A 10,881-nucleotide genomic window follows, 5' to 3' on the forward strand; every position below is an offset into this window, starting at 1 on the left:
CCCAATTACATCCTCCCTATACAGCCCACACACATATCCTCCATAATCTATCCTACCCAATTACATCCCCTCTATACAGCCCACACATATCCTCCATAAGCTATCTTACCCAATTACATCCCCTCTATACAGCCCACACATATCCTCCATAAGCTATCCTACCCAATTACATCCTTTCTATACAGCTCACACACATCCACCATAAGCTATCCTACCCAATTACATCCTCTCTATACAGCTCACACACATCCTCCATAAGCTATCCTACCCAATTACATCCCCACTATACAGCACACACATAACCTCCATAAGCTATCCTACCCAATTACATCTCCTCTATACGCACACACATATCCTCCATAAGCTATCCTACCCAATTACATCCCCACTATACAGCACACACATATCCTCCATAAGCTATCCTACCCAATTACATCCCCTCTATACAGCACACACATATCTTCCATAAGCTATCCTACCCAATCACATCCCCACTATACAGCACACACATAACCTCCATAAGCTATCCTACCCAAATACATCCCCACTATACAGCCCACACATATCCTCCATAAGCTAATCTACCCAATTACATCCCCTCTATACAGCCCACACATATCCTCCATAAGCTATCCTACCCAATTATATCCCCTCTATACAGCACAAACATATCCTCCATAAGCTATACTACCCAATTACATCCCCTCTATACAGCCCACACATTACCTCCATAAGCTATCCTACCCTATTACATCCCCACTATACAGTACACACATATCATCCATAATCTATCCTACCCAGTTACATCCTCTATACAGCCCACACATATCCTCCATAAGCTATCCTACCCAATTACACCCCCTCTATACAGCCCACACATATCCTCCATAAGCTATCTTACCCAATTACATCTCTATGCATCCCACACATAACCTCCATAAGCTATCCTACCCAATTACATCCCCTCTATACAGCACACACATATCCTCCATAAGCTATCCTACCCAATTACATCCCCACTATACAGCACACACAAATAACCTCCATAAGCTATCCTACCCAATTACATCCCCACTATACAGCACACATATATCCTCCATAAGCTATCCTACCCAATTACATCCCAACTATACAGCACACACACATAACCTCCATAAGCTATCCTACCCAATTACATCCCCACTATACAGCACACACACATAACCTCCATAAGCTATCCTACCCAATTACATCCCCACTATACAGCCCACACATATCCTCCATAAGCTATCCTACCCAATTACATCCCAACTATACAGCACACACATAACCTCCATAAGCTATCCTACCCAATTACATCCCCTCTATACAGCACACACATATCCTCCATAAGCTATCCTACCCAATTACATCCCCACTATACAGCACACACACACATAACCTCCATAAGCTATCCTACCCAATTACATCCCCACTATACAGTTTACACATATCCTCCATAAGCTATCCTACCCAATTACATCCCCACTATACAGCACACACATAACCTCCATAAGCTATCCTACCCAATTACATCCCCTCTATACAGCACACACATATCCTCCATAAGCTATCCTACCCAATTACATCCCTTCTATACAGCCCACACATATCCTCCTTAAGCTATCCTACCCAATTACATCCCCACTATACAGCCCACACATATCCTCCATAAGCTATCCTACCCAATTACATCCCCACTATACAGCACACACATAACCTCCATAAGCAATCCTACCCAATTACATCCCCTCTATACAGCCCACACAAATCCTCCATAAGCTGTCCTACCCAATTACATCCCCTCTATACAGCCCATGCATATCCTCCATAAGCTATCCTACCCAATTACATCCCCTCTATACAGCGCACACATATCCTCCATAAGCTGTCCTACCCAATTTAATCCCCTCTATACAGCCCACACATATCCTCCATAAGCTATCCTACCCAATTACATCCCCTCTATACAGCACACACACATCCTTCATAAGTTATCCTACCCAATTACATCCCCTCTATACAGCCCACACATATCCTCCATAAGCTATCCTACCAAATTATATCCCATCTATACAGCACACACATAACGTCCATAATCTATCCTACCCAATTACATCCCCTCTATACAGCCCACACATATCCTCCATAAGCTATCTTACCCAATTACATCCCCTCTATACGGCCCACACATATCCTCCATAAGCTATCCTACCCAATTACATCCTCTCTATACAGCTCACACACATCCACCATAAGCTATCCTACCCAATTTCATCCTCTCTATTCAGCTCACACACATATCCTCCGTAAGCTATCCTACCCAATTACATCCCCTCTATACAGCACACACACTTATCCTCCATAAGCTATCCTACCCAATTACATCCCCTCTATACAGCACACACATATCCTCCATAAACTATACTACCCAATTACATTCCCTCTATACAGCCCACACATAACCTCCATAAGCTATCTTACCCTATTATATCCCCACTATACAGTCCACACATATCCTCCATAAGCTATCCTACCCAATTACATCCCCTCTATACAGCCCACACATATCCTCCATAAGCTATCCTACCCAATTATATCCCCTCTATACAGCACAAACATATCCTCCATAAACTATACTACCCAATTACATCCCCTCTATACAGCCCACACATAACCTCCATATGCTATCTTACCCTAATATATCCCCACTATACAGTCCACACATATACTCCATAAGCTATCCCTCTATTTCAGTCTACGCATATCCTCCATAATCTAGCCTACCCAATTACAGCCCTACTATACAGCCCACACTCATATCCTCCATAAGATATCCTACCCAATTACATTCCTTCTATACAGCACACACATATCCTCCATAATCTATCCTACCCAATTACATTCCCACTATACAGCCCACACATATCCTCCATAAGCTATCCTACCCAATTACATCCCTACTATACAGCACACACACATATCCTCCATAAGCTATCCTACCCAATTACATCCACTCTATACAGCACACATATCCTCCATAAGCTATCCTACTCAGCTACATCCCCTCTATACAGCACACACATATCCTCCATAAGCTATCCTACCCAAATACATCCCCTCTATACAGCACGCACATATCCTCCATAAGCTATCCTACCCAATTACATCCCCACTATACAGCACGCACATATCCTCCATAAGCTATCCTACCCAATTACATCCCTTCTATACAGCCCACACATATCCTCCATAAGCTATCCTATCCAATTACATCCCCTATATACAGCACACACATATCCTCCATAAGCTATCCTACCCAATTACAACCCTACTATACAGCACACACACATATCCTCCATAAGCTATCCTACCCAATTACATCCCCTCTATACAGCACACACATATCCTCCATAAGCTATCCTACCCAATTACATCCCTACTATACAGCCCACACATCCTCCATAAGCTATCCTACCCAATTACATCCCCTCTATACAGCTCACACTTATCCTCCATAAGCTATCCTACCCAATTACATCCCTACTATAGAGCCCACACATCCTCATAAGCTATCCTACCCAATTACATCCCCTCTATACAGCCCACACATCCTCATAAGCTATCCTACCCAATTACATCCCCTCTATACAGCACACACACATCCTCCATAAGCTATCCTACCTAATTACATACCCTCTATACAGCACACACATATCCTCCATAAGCTATCCTACCCAATTACATCACCACTATACAGCACACACACATATACTCCATAAGATTTCCTACCCAATTACATCCCCTCTATACAGCACACACATATCCTCCATAAGCTATCCTACCCAATTACATCCCCACTATACAGCACACACACATAACCTCCATAAGCTATCCTACCCAATTACATCACCACTATACAGCACACACACACATAACCTCCATAAGCTATCCTACCCAATTACATCCCCACTATACAGCCCACACATATCCTCCATAAGCTATCCTACCCATTTACATCCCAACTATACAGCACACACATATCCTCCATAAGCTATCCTACCCAATTACATCCTCTCTATACAGCACATACACATATCCTCCATAAGCTATCCTACCCAATTACATCCCCTCTATACAGCACACACATAACCTCCATAAGCTATCCTACCCAATTACATCCCCTCTATACAGCACACACATAACCTCAATAAGCTATCCTACCCAATTACATTCCCTCTATACAGCACACACATATCCTCCATAAACTGTCCTACCCAATTTAATCCCCTCTATACAGCCCACACATATCCTCCATAAGCTATCCTACCCAATTACATCCCCTCAATACAGCACACACACATCCTCCATAAGTTATCTTACCCAATTACATCCCCTCTATACAGTCCACACATATCCTCCATAAGCTATCCTACCAAATTACATCCCCTCTATACAGCACACACATAACCTCCATAATCTATCTTACCCAATTACATCTCCTCTATACAGATCAAAAACATAAGCTATCCTACCCAATTACATCCTCCCTATACAGCCCACTCACATATCCTCCATAATCTATCCTACACAATTACATCTCCTCTATACATCCCACACATATCCTCCATAAGCTATCTTACCCAATTACATCCCCTCTATACAGCCCACACATATCCTCCATAAGCTATCCTACCCAATTATATCCTCTCTATACAGCTCACACACATCCACCATAAGCTATCCTACCCAATTACATCCTCTCTATACAGCTCACACACATCCTCCATAAGCTATCCTACCCAATTACATCCCTACTATACAGCACACATATATCCTCCATAAGCTATCCTACCCAATTACATCCCCTCTATACAGCACACACATATCCTCCATAAGCTATCCTACCCAATTACATCCTCTATACAGCCCACACATATCCTCCACAAGCTATCCTACCCAATTACATCCTCTATATAAGCTCACACACATATCCTCCATAAGCTATCCTACCCAATTACATCCTCTATACAGCACACATATATCCTCCATAAGCTATCCTACCCAATTACATCCCCACTATACAGCACACACATAACCTCCATAAGCTATCCTACCCAATTACATCCCCACTATACAGCCCACACATATCCTCCATAAGCTATCCTACCCAATTACATCCCCACTATACAGCACACACATAACCTCCATAAGCTATCCTACCCAATTACATCCTCTCTATACAGCTCACACACATCCTCCATAAGCTATCCTACCCAATTACATCCCCTCTATACAGCACACACATATCCTCTATAAGCTATCCTACCCAATTACATCCCCTCTATACAGCACACACATATCTTCCATAAGCTATCCTACCCAATTACATCCCCTCTATACAGCCCACACATATCCTCCATAAGCTATCCTACCCAATTACATCCCCTCTATACAGCCCACACATATCCTCCATAAGCTATCCTACCAAATTATATCCCCTCTCTACAGCACAAACATATCCTCCATAAGATATACTACCCAATTACATCCCCTATATACAGCCCACACATATCCTCCATAAGCTATCCAACCCAATTACATCCCCTCTATACAGCCCACACATATCATCCATAATCTATCCTACCCAGTTACATCCCCACTATACAGTCCACACGTATCCTCCATAAGCTATCCTACCCAATTACATCCCTACTATACAGCACACATATATCCTCCATAAGCTATCCTACCCAATTACATCCCCTCTATACAGCACACACATATCCTCCATAAGCTATCCTACCCAATTACATACTCTATACAGCCCACATATATCCTCCACAAGCTATCCTACCCAATTACATCCTCTATATACAGCTCACACACTTATCCTCCATAAGCTATCCTACCCAATTACATCCCCACTATACAGCACACACATAACCTCCATAAGCTATCCTACCCAATTACATCCCCACTATACAGCCCACACATATCCTCCATAAGCTATCCGACCCAATTACATCCCCTCTATACAGCGCACACATATCCTTAATAAGCTGTTCTACCCAATTTAATCCCCTCTATACAGCTCACAAATATCCTCCATAAGCTATCCTACCCAATTACATCCCCTCTATACAGCACACACACATCCTCCATAAGTTATCCTACCCAATTACATCCCCTCTATACAGCCCACACTTATCCTCCATAAGCTACCCTACCAAATTACATCCCATCTATACAGCACACACATAACGTCCATAATCTATCCTACCCAATTACATCCCCTCTATACAGCCCACACATATCCTCCATAAGCTATCTTACCCAATTACATCCCCTCTATACGGCCCACACATATCCTCCATAAGCTATCCTACCCAATTACATCCTCTCTATACAGCTCACACACATCCACCATAAGCTATCCTACCCAATTTCATCCTCTCTATACAGCTCACACACATATCCTCCATAAGCTATCCTACCCAATTACATCCCCTCTATACAGCACACACACTTATCCTCCATAAGCTATCCTACCCAATTACATCCCCTCTATACAGCACACACATATCCTCAATAAACTATACTACCCAATTACATCCCCTCTATACAGCCCACACATAACCTCCATAAGCTATCTTACCCTATTATATCCCCACTATACAGTCCACACATATCCTCCATAAGCTATCCTACCCAATTACATCCCCTCTATACAGCCCACACATATCCTCCATAAGCTATCCTACCCAATTATATCCCCTCTATACAGCACAAACATATCCTCCATAAACTATACTACCCAATTACATCCCCTCTATACAGCACACACATATCCTCCATAAGCTATCCTACCCAATTACAACCCTACTATACAGCACACACACATATCCTCCATAAGCTATCCTACCCAATTACATCCCCTCTATACAGCACACACATATCCTCCATAAGCTATCCTACCCAATTACATCCCTACTATACAGCCCACACATCCTCCATAAGCTATCCTACCCAATTACATCCCCTCTATACAGCTCACACTTATCCTCCATAAGCTATCCTACCCAATTACATCCCTACTATAGAGCCCACACATCCTCATAAGCTATCCTACCCAATTACATCCCCTCTATACAGCCCACACATCCTCATAAGCTATCCTACCCAATTACATCCCCTCTATACAGCACACACACATCCTCCATAAGCTATCCTACCTAATTACATACCCTCTATACAGCACACACATATCCTCCATAAGCTATCCTACCCAATTACATCCCCACTATACAGCACACACACATATACTCCATAAGATTTCCTACCCAATTACATCCCCTCTATACAGCACACACATATCCTCCATAAGCTATCCTACCCAATTACATCCCCACTATACAGCACACACACATAACCTCCATAAGCTATCCTACCCAATTACATCACCACTATACAGCTCACACACACATAACCTCCATAAGCTATCCTACCCAATTACATCCCCACTATACAGCCCACACATATCCTCCATAAGCTATCCTACCCATTTACATCCCAACTATACAGCACACACATATCCTCCATAAGCTATCCTACCCAATTACATCCTCTCTATACAGCACATACACATATCCTCCATAAGCTATCCTACCCAATTACATCCCCTCTATACAGCACACACATAACCTCCATAAGCTATCCTACCCAATTACATCCCCTCTATACAGCACACACATAACCTCAATAAGCTATCCTACCCAATTACATTCCCTCTATACAGCACACACATATCCTCCATAAACTGTCCTACCCAATTTAATCCCCTCTATACAGCCCACACATATCCTCCATAAGCTATCCTACCCAATTACATCCCCTCAATACAGCACACACACATCCTCCATAAGTTATCTTACCCAATTACATCCCCTCTATACAGTCCACACATATCCTCCATAAGCTATCCTACCAAATTACATCCCCTCTATACAGCACACACATAACCTCCATAATCTATCTTACCCAATTACATCTCCTCTATACAGATCAAAAACATAAGCTATCCTACCCAATTACATCCTCCCTATACAGCCCACACACATATCCTCCATAATCTATCCTACACAATTACATCTCCTCTATACATCCCACACATATCCTCCATAAGCTATCTTACCCAATTACATCCCCTCTATACAGCCCACACATATCCTCCATAAGCTATCCTACCCAATTATATCCTCTCTATACAGCTCACACACATCCACCATAAGCTATCCTACCCAATTACATCCTCTCTATACAGCTCACACACATCCTCCATAAGCTATCCTACCCAATTACATCCCTACTATACAGCACACATATATCCTCCATAAGCTATCCTACCCAATTACATCCCCTCTATACAGCACACACATCCTCCATAAGCTATCCTACCCAATTACATCCTCTATACAGCCCACACATATCCTCCACAAGCTATCCTACCCAATTACATCCTCTATATAAGCTCACACACATATCCTCCATAAGCTATCCTACCCAATTACATCCTCTATACAGCACACATATATCCTCCATAAGCTATCCTACCCAATTACATCCCCACTATACAGCACACACATAACCTCCATAAGCTATCCTACCCAATTACATCCCCACTATACAGCCCACACATATCCTCCATAAGCTATCCTACCCAATTACATCCCCACTATACAGCACACACATAACCTCCATAAGCTATCCTACCCAATTACATCCTCTCTATACAGCTCACACACATCCTCCATAAGCTATCCTACCCAATTACATCCCCTCTATACAGCACACACATATCCTCTATAAGCTATCCTACCCAATTACATCCCCTCTATACAGCACACACATATCTTCCATAAGCTATCCTACCCAATTACATCCCCTCTATACAGCCCACACATATCCTCCATAAGCTATCCTACCCAATTACATCCCCTCTATACAGCCCACACATATCCTCCATAAGCTATCCTACCAAATTATATCCCCTCTCTACAGCACAAACATATCCTCCATAAGATATACTACCCAATTACATCCCCTATATACAGCCCACACATATCCTCCATAAGCTATCCAACCCAATTACATCCCCTCTATACAGCCCACACATATCATCCATAATCTATCCTACCCAGTTACATCCCCACTATACAGTCCACACGTATCCTCCATAAGCTATCCTACCCAATTACATCCCTACTATACAGCACACATATATCTTCCATAAGCTATCCTACCCAATTACATCCCCTCTATACAGCACACACATATCCTCCATAAGCTATCCTACCCAATTACATACTCTATACAGCCCACATATATCCTCCACAAGCTATCCTACCCAATTACATCCTCTATATACAGCTCACACACTTATCCTCCATAAGCTATCCTACCCAATTACATCCCCACTATACAGCACACACATAACCTCCATAAGCTATCCTACCCAATTACATCCCCACTATACAGCCCACACATATCCTCCATAAGCTATCCGACCCAATTACATCCCCTCTATACAGCGCACACATATCCTTAATAAGCTGTTCTACCCAATTTAATCCCCTCTATACAGCTCACAAATATCCTCCATAAGCTATCCTACCCAATTACATCCCCTCTATACAGCACACACACATCCTCCATAAGTTATCCTACCCAATTACATCCCCTCTATACAGCCCACACTTATCCTCCATAAGCTACCCTACCAAATTACATCCCATCTATACAGCACACACATAACGTCCATAATCTATCCTACCCAATTACATCCCCTCTATACAGCCCACACATATCCTCCATAAGCTATCTTACCCAATTACATCCCCTCTATACGGCCCACACATATCCTCCATAAGCTATCCTACCCAATTACATCCTCTCTATACAGCTCACACACATCCACCATAAGCTATCCTACCCAATTTCATCCTCTCTATACAGCTCACACACATATCCTCCATAAGCTATCCTACCCAATTACATCCCCTCTATACAGCACACACACTTATCCTCCATAAGCTATCCTACCCAATTACATCCCCTCTATACAGCACACACATATCCTCAATAAACTATACTACCCAATTACATCCCCTCTATACAGCCCACACATAACCTCCATAAGCTATCTTACCCTATTATATCCCCACTATACAGTCCACACATATCCTCCATAAGCTATCCTACCCAATTACATCCCCTCTATACAGCCCACACATATCCTCCATAAGCTATCCTACCCAATTATATCCCCTCTATACAGCACAAACATATCCTCCATAAACTATACTACCCAATTACATCCCCTCTATACAGCCCACACATAACCTCCATAAGCTATCTTACCCTATTATATCCCCACTATACAGTCCACACATATCCTCCATAAGCTATCCCTCTATTTCAGTCCACACATATCCTCCATAATCTAGCCTACCCAATTACAGCCCTACTATACAGCCCACACTCATATCCTCCATAAGCTATCCTACCCAATTACATTCCTTCTATACAGCACACACATATCCTCCGTAATCTATCCTACAAAATTACATTCCCACTATACAGCCCACACATATCCTCCATAAGCTATCCTACCCAATTACATCCCTACTATACAGCACACACACATATCCTCCATAAGCTATCCTACCCAATTACATCCACTCTATACAGCACACATATCCTCCATAAGCTATCCTACTCAGCTACATCCCCTCTATACAGCACACACATATCCTCCATAAGCTATCCTGCCCAAATACATCCCCTCTATACAGCACGCACATA

Source organism: Taudactylus pleione, unplaced genomic scaffold, assembly GCF_031769625.1.
Source record: "Taudactylus pleione unplaced genomic scaffold, aTauple2 ptg000061l, whole genome shotgun sequence".
Lineage (NCBI taxonomy): Eukaryota > Metazoa > Chordata > Amphibia > Anura > Myobatrachidae > Taudactylus > Taudactylus pleione.